Here is a 23,956-nt window from a genome sequence, read left to right as displayed (position 1 = left end):
CGTGGAGAAGGTTGGATGTCTGAAGAAAGTAGCGCAGGAGTGCAGTGTCCTGAAAGGTATTCTGCGCCTCACCCTTCTCAGGTACTGACATAACAAAAAAAGCCCTGGGGGAAGGGCAGCGGCGCGCATGGGGAAGAAACATGTATGAATAATAATGGCTGTAATTGATCTTATAATGCGCGAGAGATAAGCTGGCAAACTCTGTATACTGATATGGGATACAGCACTCAGTGAGCTGACACACCCTCTCCAATTTGTATATAAGGAATAACCATTTAGCCAGCATCCAGTCACCACCTCTGCTGCCTTTCTTGAGCTGGTGCACCTGCGATAGTACAGCATGGCAAGCTTACACAGTTCTGGGGGCATGCACGCTCTCAGTGTGTCTTCTCAGAAAACTGGGGGTAGACAGGGTGCTAGCCAGGGTAGCCATGCTGGGGGTTCTTTCGGGGGCTATGCGGGTGGCAGCTTTGTTGGTGGTGCCGGAAGTCGCTTGGCTGGTGCTGCAGTAGGGAGCTTTGTTGGTGGTGGTGTTGTTGGCAGGGAACATGGGGGCCATTGGGCCAGTGGAACCAGTGGGGCCAGGCTAGCCATGAGGACCAATGGAGCCATGCTAGCCAACCACATAGTGAGGGCCTTCTCTCTGCCGGTGAGAAAGCGACCATGCAGAACCTCAACGACCACCTGGCTGGCTACCTAGACAAGGTCAAGGAACTGGAGAATGCCAACGCTGAGCTTGAGCGTAAAATCAAAGAGTGGTACGCAAAGCACCGACCAGCTCCTGGAGAAAAGGACTACAGCAAATATTTCAAACAAATTGAAGAACTTCAAGCTAAGGTGAAGTATCATGTTCGGCTCAATTAATTCCTTATTTTAGACAATGTTCTCACCGGTCAAAACTAATTCCTTAATGTTCTCTGCAAAATGTGAAGGTACTTCATTCTCTTCCCCTTCCTCTTTAAGAGTTTGCCTAATCCTAGATCGTCCATATGTCTCTCTATATACTTCTCTTTCTCTCATTTTTGTCTATTTCAATCCTAATCTAATTTAAAACAATTTACCATAACCATTTTCGCGAGAATGCAAAAAGAGGTTTAAACATAAACAACTTTCTATAGCACGTGTAATTAGACCAATGTTCACTGCAATTGATGTGCCCCATCTTCTTGGCAACCTCCCAAATACACCCGAGTTCCCCTGTATGGCATCAAGTACCTGTTCTGGAACGGTACCCTAAACCTTTTACTCACTGACCTTCTTCTCTTGATTGCAGGATAAAAATCTAGGAATTTAAATCTGGGTTCTAGAAAAACCTGTAAAATGAAAATAACAAAGTTTGAAAGCAAATGTTTAGAGATAAAGTTGTCCGTGATGGTTAAGCATTGTTATGTTTTTTACTATCTGAAGCACATATCACTAAATAAATTGGTACTAATTGATCTAACAAAGCATACATTGCAATCAATGAATACACACTCTAATGCAGCAAACAGCATACAACTAGAACAGAAGTTGTAGAGCAGGTGTCTTGCAGGTAAAGAGGTAGGCACTCATAGCATGATAGAAAAGTATGATAATAGAGATAAGTTAAGGGAGAAAACATCAATTTCTTTTCTGGCATGGGTAACTGGAAAAAGCGACTTTAAAGCACAGGAAGCAAGCAACAACAAACCACAGCCAGAGATGCTAGAGTGTGCGTCCCATCCCTGCTCTAACCCAGCACTGGCTGATAAAAAGCAACAAAACAGACAAAATAAACGTTTTCCAATTCAGATTCCTAGCCATCTTCTAACCTTTTTCTGAGAATGACCAGTTGAAAGTCTTACCCAGTTCAGTATGTTTTCTCCTCTGATCTTGAAGCCCCCGGTTTACCCAGAGGCCACATCATACTGGAGCGCAGGTTCTTTCAACAGCCTCACTCACTGATACACAAAGCCGCAAATAAAATGTTTTCCTTGTAGAAACGTCCCATTTGCCTTACGAGCTAAGGTTTTAGAGAGTAACAGTGAACCTAAAAACATCTCCCCATGACTCTAAACAATTATTCGGACCAAGAACAAACCATCAAGAGAGGAAGCAGTTTCTGGCAGGTCCTTGCAGTTTCTGTGAAATTATAACCTAAGCCTTAAGGTTTTACAACCCCCTTTGTACCCAACCCCAGGCTCCTTACGTCATAGATAGTTTTTGGGAGAACTGCTCTGGCAGCAGCTTCGTACACTCGAATATGAAATGTGGCACCGAAACTGATCAAGTGACCCCGAAAAGAGAGAGAGAGTCTGGTCAGCAGACCTTGTTAAGCAGCTCGCAACATTTACTTGCCTTGAGCAGTAAGACTGCTTTAGTTTGCAGTAGCCCTTACGAAGGAAATTAAACTTGTTTACACGTATGAAATTGCAAACTAAATACATAATGCAATTACTTTACAGGACAACATTAATGTAAACAAATCGCAACAGCTGGGATTGAAAAGCAACTTGAAAAATCATGTTTGCATTTTTGAAGGAAATCTTCGAGCAAAATTCTTAATGTGGCAGTTGTTTTTATTTTCCAACTTACCAAGGAAGTTCCAATGTCTACCCGACATTTGAGCTGATTTTAGTATGCTAAATTAGTGAATCGTTTACAGGTGATGAGCAGCAGAAGAAGCAGTCAGAAGTCTACGGTTACAGAATTCAACACAGTACTCACTGCAGAGGGCAACAAATGTGAACTGGAATGTGGAATTCAAGTGGGAGAGACTGCAGCCAAATGAATTGATAGTCTGTCTTGTGGCAATTATCACCAGCACTATGACCACGACGTGCCAAGCAAATAAAGTGCCGCGATGCAGTTTTTCATGTTTGTATTTGAGAGTGACATTTAGCACTTTAGGCAGTAGACTCACCCAGTAGCTCAGCACTCACTCGTAAGGGCACCACTTAGTGAGCATAATATGGAACGTTGTAATTGCCATTAACAATAACTGGGCCAACTTGCAGCCCACGTTAAATTTAATATTTTATGAACTAGTAGGCCTTAACTCTCCCTTATGCCATCTTGTGTTTGCAGAGACTAGCAGGCCCAAGTGGCCAAAGCCAGCGTTGTCCTGCAGATCGATAATGCCAGGCTGGCGGCTGAGGACTTCAAACTCAAGTGAGTAAAACACAGTAGTAATGTTTCACATATGGCTCATATCAACACACGTACAATTCAAATTCAGGCAGCATGGAAGTTCAAGAAACACTGATGCCTCCTAGCAGACCTAAGACCCTTGTCCCCTATGGCAGAGAACTCACCCACTGGCAGCCATGTTACAAGGGGGTTGTACAGGGGTTTGTGCTTGTAGCTTCTCTTGTGCATTGAAGGCATAGATGCATGACGCGGGTAAGTCATCCATTTTGCTGGCACTGTTCCTAATAAAGGGAGCATTGTCACTTTTAGCTGCTCGCTGTTGAATGATAAAGGTCTGACATGTAGAAAGGGAGCAGGTTCATGTAGAGAACTTGTCCCAGAAATGTGCCTATATCTTCAGCACAGTATTAGCAGCCGGTGACACCACCAGAGCAGGAACTCTTTGGAGCTCCTTCCAAAATGTCCACACCTTACTCAAGGCATCTATGTCATATGAGATGAACATACTTCCTTACAGTGCCGCATGTTTAATGGATTAATTGCTGCAACATAGCAAAGGAAGGAGCAGGTTTACATGACTACACTTCAAAGAAAATGAGAAATGGAGATAACTCTAGTAGGGAGGAAGCAGACACAGTGCTGTTTGCACCGGGTCTACTGCACCTATATTTCCAGATTAAATAGATTGGATTGGTACTGATGCAATTTGGCACCAATGTTTGCAGTACCAGACAAGTACAAAAAAAAAGATTTTAAATGAATGACCAGTGTAAAAACAACCATTGGTTCGTGCAAATGTTGGTACAGATGCCAGGACAAATTTTCAACTCCAGAAGTAAAATCAAGGTGATAAAAAAAAAACTTGGAAAAAAAACTGCTGATGAAAAACGGTACTGCCACTTATGTCATATATGTTGCCATGCTTACCAGTAATTCGTGGATTCAAAATAACCCCCATGTTATGAGTAATTTCCTCTGGAATAGTGATTATCACCCAAAATTATAATTTCCCTGTGTCATTCTCAAATGCTGAGAGAAGTTCCAGGAAAATGTGCTCATGGCTTCACCTGTCAAATGTATCCCTGGAAACTCCATAGGTAATTCTGTACATGAAATGTCAACGTCCATCGTAATTCACTATTCAGTTGGTAACGCCTGCCACTGGCCGGTTAGAGACCAAGGGACCACTCAGAATGAAGGTTTATAAAGTGTTCCTTGAGAAAGCCTTGGGATTTTCTGCCCCAAAAGACACTCAAGGATTGTTCCGATAACGTCCACTAAGGCTCGCTCTATCTGTATTCTATCGTAGCTGACCCCGTGTTTGGCTGGGATGAGTAAGACTTGTTGCACCCCATGTATCTTCACCACTAGTGTGACTGTGATCAGACAGAGCCAAAAGAATGGATAGAACATGCTTTATCAAAAGGCCTGAGGCTTTCATTAACATTAACATGTTCCTAGGTATAAGAATGAGCTGATGCTTCGCCAGAGTGTGGAGACTGACATCAATGGGCTGCGTCGGGTCCTGGACGAGCAGACCCTGGCCAAATCTGACCTGGAGTCAGAGGAGGAGAGCCTGACTGAGGAGCTGGCGGCACTCAAGAAGAACCACGAGGAAGTAAGAGATAGCAATGTGTTTCAGAATGGTCTTGGAAGTGATGAATATGGGATAAACCCAAAATACCAATCATTTTCAGTACCAATCTTTTAGAGGCCTATGAAAGGCACCAAATGTCTACATATACCATAGGGCATCATTGTCCAATGGTGCAGTAGGGCTGAGCCCATGCCAGATTTACCGGATAGCTGATGACTATTTAAATTCAGAATATGCTCATTTGTGTTATGAGTATATGCTGCAAATCTGGCATGGATCATAGAGTCTCTTAAACATTTTTATGGGACCCTCAACAGCAGCACTCGGTCAGTGGCATACTAGTAAGTGGTGGCATCATCATCTAGTCTGTCATCCACCAGGAGGATGTGTCTCGAACACCAGAGAGAGTGTGGAATCCATGACATAGATACCGTGTTCTATAATTACCTCCTGTTGCAGCGAAAAATGAATTTATTAATGATAAGGCACGGGTAAGGTTAAAAGAAAAAGAGATGTGGGTAGGTAAGAGCCAGATATTCTGCACATCTATATAAACATATGGTCAACATGTTTCAGCCTGCTTGTACCTGTCAAGATCTGTAAGGACCATAAGGTTTGTTTCTTGGATCCCTTTAGTAGGATAGAAGGGACACTGTCACCTGGTCATATGAGTCACAGTTATGCTCTTTCTATGGAGATGCAGGAGAATGCAATGTCCTTCCATTCATGACTCATAGTTGTGTCCCCATAGGTGCCGGGGGGGAGAGGGGTAAAGGTTGAAAAAGTTACGTTCATTTGGTCATTTGCTCTTCATGTGGATAACAGTCCCTCACGTCCTGCAGACTCCTTGATGTAGCACGGTGTTTTCTCACTACTTTTGGTGGCTGTTGATACTCTGTTGGGAAGCTGAGTGGGATACCTTCTTCTCTTTGCTGCTCTCTCCCCCTACCGATATTTGCGATGGATGTTAGATCAACATTAGATACTCCTGTTGTAAAGTGTGTTGATTATGCTAGCATGCTGAACATTACTTAGTGGTCAAGTGACAAATAGTAAGTTATTTTTAAATTACAGTACTACAAGCAAAACATTTTTTTACATAACCCAATTTCTATTGTTGATCTTCTATTTTGTACATCTCTAGTATGCAAATTATGTTAAAATTTAAGGGTACTTGTCTTATTTTCTCTTTGTAGGAGATAAAGGCTCTCCAAAGTGATAGTCAAGGAGAAGTCAGTGTGGAGATGCATTATGTTCCAGGCACAAACCTCCTCGGCCTCCTAACCAAGACAAGGGAGCAATATGAAAGAATGGCAGAGGAGAACCGCAGGCGGGCCGAAGAGGATTTCACCCTAAGGGTATGGACTCCTCTTTCCACTATGTTCATTGTTGAAACAAAACAGAGAAGACCCCATGAAATAACCCTCATTTGTCTTCCTGAGTGCTGAGCTGAAACAACAGATCTCAACAGGGGTGGAGCAGGTGCAATCAAGCAAGACTGAGGTGTCAGAACTGCGACGGTCCTTGCAATCGCTGGAGATAGAGCTGCAGGCACAACTGGCAATGGTGAGAGAAAATGTAGCCCTCAGAAGGCATCCCCACTATTACGAACCCTGAAAGTGTTGTGTAATAACATAAGTCTATTGCCAGTTATGTAATCATATCAATGATTTATGCAACTGCACTTTTTTTCCTCTAAAGAGAAAATGTTTTTCCATCAATCTTGGAGGGTTCACTACTCATTTCCTACTCAGTACAATGACTAACTCCTGCCTTTGACAAAAGTACATCTACAAGTACATGCCGCTCTACCTATGCCGCTCTACCTTTCCCTTCTCTCTTCTTCCTGGATGGATGCCAGCGCCGGGACACTTCCGTTAGAAGTAGCTGCGCGCTTAATAAATATTAATAATAATAATACAGTCATTTACAGGATGGGACTGGGTTGGGGAAAATTCTGCAAATATTCACAAACTCTCAAGCTTCTGGGTGTTCTGCAATTTTCCAGGGAATCCTTGTCCTTGAATTTCTTCCCAGCCTAGGTATACATTTTACCCATGTGGAATATAGCATCGCAATAGGGTATTAATATACCTGGGGGAATTGATTTTCGAGTGCCAGTCCACTTTTTGTGAATTCCCTTAAATCATACATTTTGCTATTTGCACACACACCCAACTTTGTGAATTGTGCTCAGTGTGTTTATAAACATAGTGATTGTAAGAACAGCCAGCCCGTATGAATTCAAACCCTTGTCCTCCACTCGTTAGCACTTTTGGATCATTGTGGTCTCTATCCTTCCCAGTATTCCAGCTTCTCCTTGTATCTTTACCTATGCCTAGGTTAGTTTCCATTCCCATTACTCTTTACCTATGCCTATGCCTAGGTTAGTTTCCACTCCCCTTACTCTAGGGTCGGGTGAGTGTTGGAGCACTACCATTCGACAGCCACCAAAACTGCACATTAAATGTCCATAAAGGGTCAAGAAACACAAGAACCCAACTCAGATCCACTGAACAGGCATAGCTGAACAACTGATAGACATTTCACTACACTATGAACAGCTTATGCAAAAGGAAGAGTAAGAATGAGATCCTTTGACCATGAAATCACCAGCAATGTGATGCAGGAACCAAAAAAAACCAATATTTGTAGACGTGGTTCGTCAATAGGTTTGTTCTCTACTTTCTAACTGTGCCCATTTTGTTGATCGACCAGAAATGTTCCCTGGAGATGGACTTGGCCGAGAGAGAGGGAAACTATTGTTCTCAGCTGGCAGAGCTGCAAGCCAAGATCAGCATCATAGAGGCGCAGCTGGTCGAGCTCAGGGAAGAGACGGAGTACCAGAGTGACGAGTACAACCAACTCCTGGACATCAAGAGCCGGCTGGAGCAGGAGATTGCGACCTACCAGCGTCTGCTCGAAGGCTCAGGGGGGTAAGGATGTGGAAGCAAGCTCCCTTAATGAATTCCTTCACTTCCCTTAGCTAGGCACCCTATGTAGAAGGATCTCACAGTAGAGAAGCATGTGTAGTGTCACAAGGCAGTCAGAATGAGGATAAAGAGGATTCAGCTCTCCTGAAAAAGATTCCCTTCACTTTTCAAAATGCTGTACCAAACCTCCTGTACTGCGTGCAGTTCTGCTGTATGAACATCTGTGTCGCTCTGTAGTGTGAACAAAACAATAACATCTGCACAGCAGCAATTTTATAAAAAGTTCTGCTCTGACTTTTGTCGTTGTCGGTCCAAAAAGCCTTTTAAATGCGAAATTACATATGTAACGTAGAGAAATATCATTAAATATTTTGCTTGTACCTTGTTTGCGCCTGGTTTCAGTCGGCAATGGGATTTCATGCAAAGTCAATTTTTGCTACCTCAGCAGATTCTGCTTTTTATGAAAACCTATGAGTGCTTTGTGCTGTTCCCACTCTGTTACATTCCCTCTGCATAGATAACTGAGGAGTTGGTAGACTGTAATGTAAAGCAATTGTGGAGTCTTCTGTTGTCCTCTTCTGACACAAAATACTTTCGTGCATAAAAGTTGATGGTTGCTGCTGTTTGCACCATTTTAAACAACTCTGCACCATACTAGCTCCAGTGATCACTGTTAGTAAATTTATATCAGAGATTATAAAAGTCAATGGGTTGTAAAATGACTGCCACTGTCTCATCCTTTATCTTTGCTGGGAGGACGGCGCTTCATCAATATGGTTGTGTTCATGGCTACGCATGACAACATGTTTTTTCTGTTGAATGGAATGGGGTAAGCCATGTGGAAATCGAAGCTAGGCCACAGTTGCTTCAGTCGCCCCTAGGTCCTGGAATATGCGCAAGGAGTAAGGGCCGGATTCATAGAGTGGCGGATGGCTGCGCCGCCACAACGTAATGGATATCCTGTCCGTCTCATTACAACTGCCATAGGACAGAATGCTCTCTTAATAAGGGGGATGAAATAGCCGCCATATTTGCGATGGAGTAAAACAATCCTTCAAACCCTAAATCAGGTCCTAAATCTTTACTAGACGGCTTGTAGATGAATGAGCAAATGAATGGCAATTTCTAGAGCAGGAACATCTACCCAAAGGGGCGTCTTGGAACTGGAAAACGATTCCAGCCTACGCGAGAGGTGCCTCCTAGTCAAGAATATGGAAGTGGAAAGAGCCAGGATTTAAGTTGTTTCCTCAAAAGACTGTGATGCGGTTTTCCCTAATCTGCAGAGGGGGGAGCTGCACATCCTAGCTGACAGATAAGGGAAAGCTCTTCCGCCCTATATAGTTCGCTTTATTCTGGTATTGTAGGAAGATGGAGTGCAGAAGGCTCAGCGGTTGATGGTGAAGGAGCTTTTCCAGATAAGGCTTGGCCCTACTTCTGCCAGGCTTCTGTGCATTAGGCAGACTGCCTAAAACATTATTTGCTTATGCACAGGAAACCAATGTACATTTCCAAGGTGGCTGCTGATGGGTGTGGATTTTGGAATGCGGAGCAGTAGCCTAGCTGCTGTGTTTGCCTGAAGGCTCTGTATTAGATACTGGGGGGGTGTCCAGACATAGGGCATTTGCTTTATATAGGTTGGAGGCTATTAGTACCTGCACCCCTGTCTTGAGTGAGGCCAACAAAGCTTCTCAGGTGCAACGCTATTGGCTAAACTTACGAGTGAGCATTTTAAATGATTTCTAAGGCAGTGCACGTTGCCCAAGTAGTGAGTTTATAGATGAAATACATGGCTAGGGATTTTAACGTTTTGCTAAGGAAGTATTAAATTGCATTATATTTGTACTAATATAGAAGATGCGTACTTTGAAATGTTGTATAATGTTATTTTAATGTCATGGACGAGTTAAATTGTTGTGCGCATGTCACCGGAGATGTGTGCCTTACTCCCTGTGATGAAGTGTGTCATTCCTTCTGTCCTCAAGAGAGACATTGTTCAAGTGTCAATCTTACAGGCTCTTTACTCAGGACAGTATCATTCATTGTGTTTCTGTAAACAGGTCCTCACAGGTCTCCCAAACTAAGCATCCGTCAGACTCTGGCTCTACAGGATACAGCTCAGGAGGACACGGCAGTTACAGCGGCCCCGGTTCTTCTTCCAAAGGTAAATGTTTCTTGTGATGCCCAGCGCCTACACACCTGTACCCCACTCTCACAATAAACAGGCTCTGACATCACCACTAGCACCCCACACAGTCTCTGCCACAAGAGTCACGCCCTGGGTTAGATTCAGCCTGTGGAGGTTATCTTAGAGCATGTGACCTAGATTCAGGCTCAGACAGGAGATTTGTAATGCGGATCCCGCATACTGTAAGTAAGTTCTTTCCCACATATTGACACGTCCAGCTTTTCAATAGGACAACATAGCCCCACGTTGGGCGCCATGTTGCAGGGATTCTGCTTATACACAGAACTATGCGTAGAACCCCAGGACCTCAGTGAATTGTGGTGTACCAGAAACTCACCTCAGAACCCAGAACCCAGTATCCGGCTAGCATAAGTGTCCCATTCGTTATCCGAGATTTAGCTCGGCGATCCCAATGAAAAGACAACCCAGAACAAGCGACTCAGTATACTCTCAGGAATGGTGGGAATCGGAAATACCTGTTCGTATATTATTCTCACATCAGTCCACAACAAGAATCAACAGAGACACGGTGAAAATAAAAAGAGTTTATTTTTATAGACCACGTGTCCTAAGATGCAGTACTTTGGCTAATACAAGCAGACAAATGATTAAAATCAAAACCATCAGCATCGTTACAATACCATAGAATATAAAAGGGGTGATCATGTTATAATGACAGTGGATACTACCACCTTCCCTTTACTAAGAAGCTAATATTATTATTATGCTAATAGAAGGTCTCTTAGGCTTGAATGGGGGACCCCATACCTCAAAGATCAGCTTAGTGAAATCACATCACAGGAGCATCAGGAGTCTTCTCGCAGGAAGGCTCGTCTTCGGTCTGAATACTAAACATGAGGGCTGTAATATTAAAAGCACCAACTTTCAGGTATTTTGCAGCTGCCTGTGTGTTATGGCTAAATAGTGGGTCGATCAACCTAGAGTGGAAAACATGCATTGTCTAACAACCCAGACTGTTTGTCACATCATGTACAGACCAAGGTCGCTGCGCAGAGCTCTGGATGGTAACAACAGATTGCTCTCGTGTGAGGCAAAGCTCGAGTCAGCAGTTTGTGTAAGCAATAACATGTAAACGCAGTGCCGTGCGCAAAAGTAGCAAGATGGCTTTCTAACATCTAACGTGGTTATGCTAACTTAACAATGTATGTACGTATTAAGGGAGTCCTTACTACAGTAAGGCAACAACCTTAAGCAGATCACCTTCGGGTGTTACCAAATTACTGAAAACGAACATAATTAAACTGTTTTCTGTGTCCTTTGCTGGTCTCAACTAGACTCCTTTAACTACTGCCCAGGCTTCCAGGTAAAATACAATGATACCCATCGATGAATCAGACTTATGCTAAACTTTATATGGCTGTGTAGATGAAGGGAGCAAGTTTCTACCTCAATGGACAGTGGACAGCACTTTCCTACTTCTCACTGAGGCCCTAAGCACACTTCAGAAGGTCGACCCAACCAATGGAGTGGTCTTTGAATCAGAGAAAGATGGTAGTTGCGGCACTGCTCTGTCTTTATGGGATACTGCGCCGAGATCTGAATGTCTGGAGAGGGAATGAGCTTCCACAGATGGGGTGTTTGGTGGGAGGCCACCTTGGTGCGGTAGGCGTCATACCACTGGCGGCAATCCCTAGTCAAAAGGGACATTCTACACAAAGTCCAGCGAAGTGTGTTACAGTCCAGCACCCAGTAAAACACCTTAGGCCCCATCACTAAGACCCACGAGACTCCTGAGGCGGAAGCCGGGAGTGATTGAGACATTTCTTTTAAAAATCTTGTGTGTGATACTTTGTTTTTTTTAAATATTCACCTCTTGCACTTCGCAGTCCACGAACAGCGAGTTCATCGCTGCAACGCTTGTCACTCTCCCACCGCCATTCTCGAGGGCGAGGCGCGACGAGAGACACGTCCACCTCAGGTGGCCACGCCCCCTGATAATAGTATAAATAGTGCGCGCAGCTGGAAAGCGCGACACTAAGACCCACGAGACTCCTGAGGCGGAAGCCGGGAGTGATTGAGACATTTCTTTTAAAAATCTTGTGTGTGATACTTTGTTTTTTTAAAATATTCACCTCTTGCACTTCGCAGTCCACGAACAGCGAGCTCATCGCTGCAACGCTTGTCACTCTCCCACCGCCATTCTCGAGGGCGAGGCGCGACGAGAGACACGCCCACCTCAGGTGGCCACGCCCCCTTGACGCCTCTTCTCTCCATTATAAATCATGTGCCTCGCCAGGAAGCGCAGCGGACGAGCGCAGCGGGCGCGCCGATGGCGCGCCTAAGGTAAGCCCGTCTGCGCCCGTCCGCGCCAGACCGAGCCCTGAGCCCATACCCCAGGCTGGTCATACCTGCCCTCGATTGAACTATTCACTAGATACTCTATACCAGCTCAGGGAACAATTAAACACCAGATGTAATGGAACTATCATTCTGGAAACCGATCCTATTGGCTGCCCAAACTGCGACTGCAGGTTATCCCCATCCCCCCAACCCGAACCAGTATATATTGAGATGGCCCTGCTTAATTGTAGGTCACTCCCAAAGCACCAGACAGAAATTCACCTATTACTATCAGAGTCGGACTTAGACGTCCTGTTCTTAACAGAAACGTGGCTTTCCCCTAGCACGGATCCGGACATCAATCAAGCACTTCCTCCCGGATACCTCATTAAAACCCTAAATAGACCGAAGGGTATTGGAGGGGGTATTGCGATCATTTATCGTGACAATCTCTCATGCCAGTTTAAAGATAGCCCCATTTTAGATAGTGAAAATGTTCTGTTCTCCCTTCACCTGCCGCCATCTACGACACTTTCTGGGGCCCTAATCTACCGCCCCCCGGGACAGGTAGGGTGTTTCATAGACTCACTCATGGACGCCATCTCCTCTTTTGCTTGTGTGACCCCAAACTTCACAATCCTCGGAGACTTAAATCTCCACTTCAATGATCAAGGTAACAAACTCGCCACTGACTTACAAGCCAATTTGGCTTCCCATAATCTTCAACTACTCAACAATGAACCCACCCATACGAAAGGACGGCTACTGGACCCCATCTTTTCCAACCTTTCCAAACTCTCCGTACAAACCCCTCTGCCCCTTCCCTGGTCAGACCACTTTTTGGTCCCTTTTAAACTTCAACTTCCAGGTAAACCGTCTGACACCCCCCTTCCCCGAGTCCCTTCTCGTCCCTGGAAAAAACTGGACACAATCCTATGGGATCACGCTCTGACTTCCACTCTTCCTATAGTAGACCCTAATCCCTCGTCAGCTGAAATCCAACTTCATAACTGGATAAATGACTCCCTCGACTCAGTCTTACCACTTAAAACTCTCCCATCCAGTAGGAAATCGTCCAAACTACCATGGTTCTCTGAAGAACTACGCGAAATAAGAAGGAAAGGCAAAAGGCTTGAACGCCAATGGAGAAAGAACTGGAACACAGATGACAAAAACGATTATAGAACCCATATTAGGCTTTATAAAAACGCATTAAAAACTGCGCAGGCCTCCTACTTTGAGGAGCAAATAGCCTCAGCTGCTAATTCCGCGAAAGAGACCTACCGAATAGTGAAACTCCTCACAAAAATACAAGACCCTCCATCATCCCCAGACTTGGATGGGGCAAAATGTAACCAAATGGCAGATTTCTTTTCGGCAAAAATTGCTAAAATCCTGACCTCCCTTCCAGCTCCTTCTACTGCACAAGCAGGCCTTGGTTCCTCTCCCCTTCAAGACACCCCAAGATTAACCTTTTTCTTCCAAATCTCCATTGAAACGATTCTGAACGTTCTACAGAAAGTCAAAAGCGGTTCCCCATCAGACCCAGCCCCCATTAGTAAATTGAAGCTAGTTGCTCCCACTATTGCCCCCTTTTTTACCAATCTGATCAACGCCTCCTTTAAAAATGGTATAGTCCCGGCGAACTGGAAAAAAGCCACAGTCAAGGCTCTCATAAAAAAACCGCACTTAGATCCCACTGATCCTTTTAATTTTAGACCGATCTCATTGCTACCGGCTATGAGTAAAATAGCCGAACGAGTAGCAAACCAACAACTTTCGGAATTTTTAGAGACCAATCATCTTCTCCGCATGTCCCAGACAGGCTTTAGACCAGGACAAGGGACTGACACCGCATTGTTAGCCGTGGTCGAAGAAGCTAGGGGCATAATGGACGCAGGAGGATCAGTGGCAGTGATCCTCCTCGACCTGAGTGCCGCCTTCGACACGGTGGACCATGCAACCCTTGTCCAGCGCCTTGGTCTGATAGGAGTGGCGGATTCCGCTTTGGCCTGGATCTCATCCTTTCTCAAAGACAGGTCCTTTCAAGTTGTTGACGGGTATTCCGTCTCTAATGTTCAGCCTCTTAAGTGTGGTGTGCCTCAGGGATCCTCCCTGAGCCCCACACTTTTTAATGTTTACATGGCTCCCCTTGAGGATGTTGTTAAGCCATTTGGCATTAAATCAATAATGTATGCTGACGACACTCAGCTCGTCGTCTCCCTTAACCAACCAGACAACGCCTTGTCCAATCTGAGCAGTTGCCTGGAGAAGGTGCATCAATGGATGTGCGAATCCAGGTTAAAACTGAATGGGGAGAAATCTGAAATACTCCTCTTGGGAACCTCCAACAAAATCCCCATATCCCTTCCCTGGCCACCATGCATGGGAACGCCACCGATTCCCAAATCCGAAGTCAAGAGCTTAGGGATATGGCTTGATCAGGATCTAAGCTTCAAAACTCAGGCGAGAAAAACGGCGGGAACCTGTTTCGGCCTGATAAAGATGGCTCGAAAGATTTTACATCTACTCCCGCTCCAGTCCAGGAAACTCCTGATGCAGGGGCTTGTGAACTCCAGATTGGACTATGGAAATGTCCTGTATCTGGGGGCCCCAGCCTCGGTTGTCCATAGACTTCAATGCGCACAGAATGCGGCGGCTAGAATCCTCACAGGAACCCCAGCGAGGAATTCGGCCAAACCAGCTCTCAGAAGCCTGCACTGGTTGCCAGTAAAGGAGAGGGTCAAATTTAAGACCCTGTGCATTACTCATAGAATGTTGCACAACGAAGGCCCTCCCATTCTTAGGACACTCGTGACTCAACAACATTCAAGTCGACAATTAAGATCTAACTCTCTTTCCCTCGCCAATGTCCCTAGAATTAGGAAGGCCAGAACAGGCGGTCGCCTGTTCTCCTATAATGCTCCTAGACTTTGGAACGCCCTTCCTCTCTCCCTGAGGCAAGAACATAACCACCTCAGGTTTAGGAAACGCCTAAAGACCCTACTTTTCCCCTGAGCTCGTCTTCCTGACCCTTCCTTCCCTCAGTACCGTGGTCTTTTTTTAGCGCCGGGATGCCCTAGGGTAGCCGCGCGCTCTAGAAAACCTAAAATCAAATCAAATCAAATCAATCATGAGTTAGGCAGAGCAACTCTACAATCTTAACCTGCTAAACTCCCTTTTAAAGTTAGTACTTGGGTCCGCATACAAATCTACTTCCCTCTCTCTTTGCTAACATGTAGTATGTGTGCCACTCCAGTAATAGGGTACATACAGTGACACATGGGATGTTCAAATTAATCTCGGCCACTGGTAATTACTCGGGCCGCATCCCAACTCATCGTTACTTTGGACACTCTGCCACCTCAGTTTGGAACCAGCATATGCAAATCAGTCTAGATCCTGCTTGAATGGGAACAGTCCAGCCCGAACTGTCAGCCCAGTTCCTCCCTGAACAGGAACACAAGCAACCTAGGACCGTCTCCGACCTGATTATGGCTCATCAGCCCTGCATAGCTTAGTTTCAGTGACACAGTGTGACACAGCGTGCACAGGACCAATGTCTGGGCATACAAGTCCCACTTAGAGAGGTGCACTAAAGAATACAGAGATTTATGAATGGGATGCTTGAATTAATCTCAGGCACTGGAAATTACTCGGGCCAAATACCTATCTATAGACATTTTTCACCCCATGCCATCTCAGTTTGGACTCAGCCATATGCAAATCAGTCTTGATCCTGCTCCAATGGGAAAAGTCAAACCTGAACTGTCGAGCCAGGTCATCCCTGAAGCGGAACACACGCAAGCTAGGACTGGTTCGCTCTGGTAGGGATCACCAACCAGTTATAGCTTGGTTCCAGTGACACCGTGTGCATAGGTCCTGTGTCTGGACTCTATTCCCTCATGAAACAAGCCACTTGAGATGCCAACACAAGAAATGTTCTATGCAATTTGGGGCCAGATGTACGACCATTGGATGTAGTCCTTACATAGGGCTGCAAGTCGCAATTAGGAAGGGGCACCCTTGGGACGCCCCTTTCTTATTGGAAGTCGCTAAACACTATTTTGAGAGTCGCTATTTTTTGCGACTCTCAAAATAGTGTTAGTACATGGCCCACAGGGATTTGGCATGTGCAAACATGTCACAAACCTGTGTGCGCAAGCAAAATCCCATCTTACATCTGGCCCTTAGTGCCCTGCAGGAAACAAATGCAAAAAATCTAATAATACAAAATTTCAGGAAATGTTGGGAATTTCACATGGAATTTGGTGATTTCACTGTCGTAATTTACATTTCACCTAGGCCTAATTAATACAGTACACAAAGCCAACTCACTGATAGCAGGGCTGAGTCCCGTTAACTTACAGATAGCAAACCCTACTGCATGGCTGATTCAAACACCTGTGTTGCCCTACTCTATGGTCCCTGCATTTTAGATTGAACCATCCTAACTTGCTCCATATTTTGTTTTTCAGAGCCTGCCAGGACAACACGGTCATAACATTTACAGAGTTGATGGCAAACCGGTCAGCACAAAAAGACAGGTACATGACCATCAATGAATGTTGAGGAGGAGTTGAATGTTGCAGACCCAGCCAATGGAACATGTGAGGAAAGGATTCCAGATAATGGAGAACATCAGAGTTACTATACGCTCTCTGGACTGCTTTGCACTTTATCCACATGCTTAAATTAGAGCTCTTGTGTACTACTCTCTTAACAAGAGCGCCCTTTTTGATTTTCACCTTGAAAAAGATCATCCTAGTGCAGAACTGGTGACATCACAGGTTTGAGCAGGTGCCACAACAGAGGGTACTCAGTTTATGGATGTCACTAAGTTTCAAATTGAATCACACATAGTTACTGGTGAGTGTATTATCAATTGAAACCATCGTGACAATACATTATTATCACTGGAACATATTTTGAAAGAGGGTACAAGAACCTTCCATCCGGAAACGTTTGCTGTGCTGTTCCTTTTCAATCCACTATTGTGTGTTTCTTTTTTAGGTTGTGGGGATGGTCTCCTTTTTACACCTGCTTGCCTTTTTGTTCATTTCAATAAACTTTCTCTTTGATGCAACGTACAATATGTCTTTTAATTCATTTGTTCTTGCTTAAACTATCTTCTTTCCAAGTTTCAGAGATTTTTTGCTTCAGAACTTATTTGCCAATGAACAAAGTTGTATTTACAGCGACGCTGACTTTAGTGGCAGAAGGAGCTATGAGGACACAAGATGATTTGAGGGATAAATAAATGAATGGATGATTGGGATAGGTTTATATAACACACAATAGATATTGTGTCCTTTTATGCTGCTCTCCATTATAGTCTACCTGCCATAATGTGTTCATTAAGTTAACAATTCATTTACAAGGAGGGATTTGATTATAGATTGGTATCTGAGATAGTGGATCTCCTGACTAGTATATCCCTGGAAAGGCATTCTAATATCTGAGACCTACACAAGAGAAAGTCCCTCTGACACCTAATGATGAAGAGTAAATTTCTTTCAGTCAGAGTGTAGTTGTCTGGTGTGGACTTCAGGGTGAATTAGGGGAATCAAATATCCCATCCACGGCTTTGGCAACATTTTTTAGATCAGAAATAGGATTTTGACATTAAGATTGTCTTGAGTTTGTAGTTGGTGTAAATATTTGCTTCTATGCATTGTGATCAAAATTATGACTAATCATGCCACCAGATTTTGAGTTGTTCACGGATTCCTGCAAAGGTCCTCATTATGAGTGGCCAGGGTGCATTTGAGGTAACAATCGCACCAGATAAAAACCATTATTTCAGAGTTCAGAACTTACAAGGTGTGATAAATACCACTAATTACAAATTGCTCCACTGAAAATGGAGAGTGACATGCAGAATCATGCACTTTAGCACCCCTAGTACATTTCAGCAGGACTGACTTGCCAAAAACTACCTGTGGAGAAATGTGAGGATGCTGAAATTGATGCAAAACCAATCATTCTAACCTCTTTGCGAAGTGGTGTTGGTTGATATTGAGAGGGGAGGATATTAAATATCAGCTGCAGAAGAGAAGGTTGTAAGAAAATGCTTTGTGTCGCTTCACCAATCTGTGCTTTCAATTCCAAGTCACTAAATTTACTCCCAAGTTTTTAACATTGTGCCTAGGCTTGGGATCCTGATCAAGTAGTTCAGGTGCAGCACCTCTAGTGATAGTGTTGGAGAGTTTGCTTTTTAGGCTGAAACAACCAGCTGGCATTCATCCAGTTCTTGATTTGAGCAAGACAGTGTTGTAGATTTTCATACTTTGTCTGGTCATTAACTTAGATCTGAAGCAGTTTCATTGGCGTAGAACAGAAACAACAGCCTTTGTTGTGTGGTCAAGTTTAGAAGAGGCTGGTTGAATACATTAAGCAACACTAATGACAGTGTCCAGCCCCACACCTTTGGTATCCTGGAGTGGGGTAAAGATCTTTGTTTCACCGTCTACACAGGATCCGACAGTAAAGAGTGTAACCACCATAACTCGGGTTTTTTTAGCCCACAAACATTGATCAGCTGTGTCAACAGCAACCTTTGTTCCACAATCTTAAATGCTGCAGAGAGATCCAGTAGTGAGTCGAAAAGTCCCCCCTAACCCTTCAGAGATGGTGACCTGACAATAACATACAGTCTATCGAAGAAATGAATCAAGAAGCTTTGTTTAAAAGTACCTTGCCGATAATTTTCAGGTAACAGTTGCACAGCTATTATACCTTGGACCAATTATGTTATGTAGCAAATATACTGATGAGTTGTAAAAGGAAACAAGGATAGGCTGTAAAGGCTCTCTTACTCCTACTTACCATAGTCAATGCCATACTCAATCAAGGCATCTTCCCAGAAGCTCTCAAGATAATCTAGATTTTTCCACTCCTAAAAAAACCTCCACTAGACGCTGATGATCTCGCCAACCACTGGCAATCAATCACTCACCTACCATTCATTGTCAATGTTAGAAATGGGGTCTCTAGTTGGACGAGGTAGGAACCTTTGCCCAAATAGGGCCCTTGCTTCTAGTCAGGGTAAGGGGGATAAACTTCTAAAATAACCCCTGCTCACCCCCTTGGTTTCTTGGCACGAGCAGGCTTATCTCTGAGGCAGTGTGTAAAGCATTTGTGAACACATACAGTAATACAGTGAAAGCACTACAAATGGACACCACACCAGTTTAGAAAAATAAGTAATCTTTATCTATACCAAACAGAACCCAAAATGACAAAGGTACACAATACAGTAATAAAAGTATGACTTTCAAATGGTAGAAATAGTTCAGTTCAGAGCAATTGCAGATGTAACACTTTTCACACAAAGTACCTTGGATGCGTCACACAAACAAACAAAACGGGTGGCAGGGAAGGTGATGCATCGGTTCCTTACACTCAGGGAAGGTGATGCATCAGTTCCTTGCTCCGGGGGAGGAGATGCGTCGGTTCCTTACCGGAGAGGAGGTGATGCGTTGGTTTCTTACTGTGTGGGGAGGTGATGCATCAGTTTCTTACTGCGTCCCCCAACAATGCGAAAGACTTGGCGCCTCGATGCGATGCGACAATCTGGGACGATGCATGGATTCTTGCAGCCACACAGCAGAGCTTGCATCGGAATCGATGCAGTGATCTCGGACTTTGGACTCAATGCGCCTCGGCAGGTGCTGCGACGGATTTTTCAGCAATGCGTCGGAAACAAGTACGGATGCGTCATGCTTCTCGGTGCTGCGTTGATTGTCCAGCTCCCAGCGGAAAACAGTCTCTAGAGGTCCAAAACAACAGCAGGCACCTCTTCGCAGGTCAGAACTCCCAGCAAGGCAGTTCAGGGGAGCTAGTGGTGAAGTCTTTGTGTCCCTGAGACTTCAGAACAGGAGGCAAGCTCAGTTTCAAGCCCTTGGAGATCTTCTTCAAGCAGGGGACACAGCAAACAGCAAAGTCCGATTCTCCTTTCCTTGACAGCAAGTAGCCACCACAGGCTAACCCCAGACAGCAAATAGCACAGGGACAGTATTCCTCCTCAGCTTCTCCGGCTCTTCTCCTTGGCAAAGTATCCTCTTGATTCCCAGAAGTGATCTAAAGTTCTGGGTCCCAATATTTATACTACAAAATCCTTTGTTCTCTGGTGGCAGAGAAGCCCTGTGCTAGGTCAAAACCGGTTCTGTTCTCTCTGGTGCAGCTTCCTGGCAGGAGGAGGAGACAGCATTGTCCTTGGCAGACCAGGCCCATTCAGGTGAAAGGACATCTCCTCCCCCTACTCTAAATGCAGCCCAGGTCTATTCAGCCAAGCTCGGACTCATAAGGCTCTCTGGAGCCACTGCTCCTCCCCAGCACCTGTCATCTAAAAGTCAGACATGCAATACACAAACCTAGCAGAGGCACAGTGGATGGCTAAGCAAGTAAATACCCACTTTCTAAAAGTGGCATTTTCAAACACAAAATATAAAAATCACCGTCACTAAAAGATGCATTTTAACATTTTGAGTTCAGGCATACTAAACTTTGTTTTCTTACCTTGTTCCCAGGGGTAGTTATGTTTATAAGGTGTTATAAGCAAACTCCCCATTCTATCCTATGGGAACAGGTAGTCTTGCAATAGTGAAAAATGAAATTGGCAGTATTTCACTATCAGGACATGCCACACACACCAGGGCATGTCCTACCTTTCACATACATTGCACCCTGTCAACAGGGGTACCTTGGGCCTACCTTAGGGGTGACTAATATGTAAAAAAAAGGAAGGGTAGGGCCTGGCAAGTGGGTGCACTTGCCAGGTCAACATGGCAGTACTAGACTGCACACAGGCTCTGCAATGGCAGGCCAGAGTTACATTTACAGGCTGCTTATGTGGGTGGCACAATCAGTGCTTCAGCCCTCAGTTCTACTGGGCAGAATTCCTGTTATTTGCTGAGACAATATACACTACAAGCCTGACTCAATGACAGGATGGCTTCAAACCCTTACTTCCACTGAATGCCAAGTCACTTGGATTCACCCTGTACACCACCCTCAAGGAACACAGTTCAGTTTTACCCTGTCGCCCTTGCGGAGGTCCTGACTGCCAAATTTAGAAATGTCAGTCGAGTGAACGGACATTTCTAGCATTCACAGTTCCTCTGTGGCATACCAAACGGAGTTGACAGGAACATATGGACCAGCCCCTTTAAAAAATGGTGACTTGAAGAGAGATAGCTGGTCAGGTTAACGTACGAAGGCCGAAAGGGCAGAGAGGTCAACTTTAACTGTTGCCACAGCAAGGTCTTGCTGGGATAATGACTTAACAAAACAGGAGAACCTCCAATAGCTGCACATCCATTTATTCCATTGTTTGGGAAGAGCACCAGACAACAAACTTCTCCCAGCATACTGCATTAATTGATTTGATTGATGGACATCCTGCTGCCAAGATGACACCAACCACGTCTAGAGAAAGATTGTTTGCCATCAACTGTAGGAGCAAATCGTGCAGGCTCGGCTGCAAGATTAATCCCTGTTGCTGCAACAGGAGGTCTTCCCAAAAGTGCAGCCGGATTGGAGAGCCTGTGCTCATGGTCAGAAGTTCCAGGTACCACACTCTCCTCGCCCAGTCTTGAGCCACTAGGATGACTTGGACCGGGTCGTTATTGATCTTCTTGAGTACCCTGGCAGCAAAGGGAGGCATGGAAAGGCATACACAAGTCTCGACCCCCAATGCTAGCAGAAGGCATCTCTGAGGAAGCACTGCCTTGGGAATTCCAACGTGCAAACATTTTGACACTGCATGTTCTCTGCAGTGGTGAAAAAAATTGAGACAGGGTTATTCCCATTCCTGGATGATGTCATGTGCCACCTTCAAGTATAACTTCCAACTGTGATCCACTAGGCAATGCCGGATGCGGTAGTCCACCCTGACCTAATCCTACCAGGTGGGAAATCAGTGAGATGCCCTGAAACTTCAAACTCTACCATAGGTGCAGATCCTTCTCGCACTGGACCAACAACTCCACTCTGCCCTTTTTGTTTCTATACTACATGGCGGTAATGTTGTCCGTGACCCTCTTCCCTTTGATGGGAAGAATGTTTTCACTGCCAGGCAGATCACTCGCAACTCCAAAAAGTTGTTGTGGAGGTGAGCCTCCATCAGAAATCAGATTCCTCTGATCTCCACCTCTTCCAGATGTCCTCCCCAAACCAGCAATGATGCATTTGTCACAACCATAAGCTATGGATGGAGTAGGAAACGGGTCTGCCACTGGTCAGCTTGAAGTAGATCTCCTTCGACACCTGGAAGGACTCCAACAGGTTTTCTTGATGTTGAGCCCACTGAGACTTCAGATCCACTGTAGAGCCCACATGTGCAACCCTGCATGGTCCACAAGCACGATGCAGGAGGTCAAGAGTCCCAGAAGCCTCAAAGCCACTCTAATTGAGACAAAGGATAAGGGTTGAAACATTTAGATCAGAGCTTGAATGTCCTGAACTCGTTGAGGCAGAGGGAAGGCTCAAATAAGCACCATGTCCAGGATGGCTCAGATGAAGAGGAGCCATTGTGACTTGGGAACGTTGTCTGGAGATGGCTTGCAGCTGTCTCAGGCAAGTCCGTCTTTAGCAGCCAGTCGTCGAGGTATGGGAAAAGTGGTATTCCCAACCTCCACAGTTGGGCTGCGACCACTACAAACACCTTTGTGAACACTCAAGTTTTGCTGGTGAGGCTAAAGCATAGTGAAATGAAAGTGCTCCTGGCCTTCCAGAAACTGCAGGAAACATCTGTTGGGACAGGGATGTGAAACTATTCGTCCTGCAAATCCAGCATTACCATCCAATATCCTGGATCCAGGGCAGATAGAACTTGGGGCAGGGTAAGCATTTTAAACTTCTCCTTCCGGAGAAACAAGTTCTGAGTTCAAAGATCTAAAATGGGACAGAGTCCGCCATCCTTCTTCGGCACCTGAAAGTAAGTGGAGTAGCAATCAGTCCAGAGCTCTGATTCCAGCACCCTCTCTAGGTCTCTGTTGGCAAAGAGAGTTTGAACCTCTACATGCAGGAAGGACAAGTGGTCCCCAGGATGAGTTATGGTGCAGGTGGCATGTCCAGGGGTTAGTGCAGAAACCTTTGTTTAATGAATGTCAACATTCTTTTTGACTTCCTGTCAGGCGGTGTGGTAGGGAATGCATTGGGGCTCTATCGCTTGTTCATGCCTAGACGATTGTACTCGCTGGGGTGGGATGCTTCAATGGGGAGTCCGGATCTCTTGGAGCTGGTCTATGCCACCACACCACCTCTCTATTGAGGAGGCAAGATCATGGTTTTCTCCAGGTGCACACCAGCACGTTGGTTAAAGCCTTTTTAAAGGAGAACAGAGGTTCCTGAGTAGATTGTGAGGTGTTAAAGACCTCTGTTTGGAGAGTTATTTTGACTTTTTGTGTCAGCAGGATAAGGTTAAGTTACTCAGCCACCTCTCAAATCTGTGTGATGAAGTCATCCTGTCATCCAGTCACTGTGATGCAGTGTTCTGTAGCCATGGTTGGCTTTGTTGAGGAGAGTCCAATGTCTTGTTAGATCAGCCATCCTGAAGGTTATCAAAATATTGCCCTCATCATATTGATTGTCACCAGACACCAGCACCAGAAAAAGATCAGTATAAATCCATGCTGGCACACTATAATAAAAAGTTAATTGCTGAGAAGAGCCAATACTACACATTGCAAATAGAGAAGGATGGTAACTCCAGCAAAGAACTTTTTAAGACCATAAAGAACCTGGCTATAGTTACAAAAGATGATTCCGTCAACTGTAACCAAGACTTTTGCAACACACTTGCTTCACTCATTTAAAATAAAGGTG

The 23,956-nt window shown here is 44.9% G+C and overlaps 1 pseudogene across 1 annotated transcript; it reads left to right on the top strand.

Annotated features, from left to right (window-relative positions):
• The first annotated feature begins 302 nt into the window (after positions 1–302).
• LOC146802306 (keratin, type I cytoskeletal 12-like) lies at positions 303–17,216 on the top strand (annotated as a pseudogene). The gene is made up of 9 exons (XR_014967727.1): positions 303–837; positions 2,091–2,099; positions 3,059–3,132; positions 4,573–4,729; positions 5,905–6,065; positions 6,148–6,274; positions 7,427–7,644; positions 9,699–9,802; positions 16,606–17,216. The product of XR_014967727.1 is annotated as a keratin, type I cytoskeletal 12-like (transcript).
• Positions 17,217–23,956: the final 6,740 nt, after the last annotated feature.

Source organism: Triturus cristatus, chromosome 8 (genome assembly GCF_964204655.1).
Source record: "Triturus cristatus chromosome 8, aTriCri1.1, whole genome shotgun sequence".
In the NCBI taxonomy this organism is placed as follows: Eukaryota; Metazoa; Chordata; class Amphibia; order Caudata; family Salamandridae; genus Triturus; species Triturus cristatus.
The sequence above is the reverse complement of the archived record's forward strand: the minus strand, read 5'-3'. Positions and strand labels throughout refer to the sequence as shown.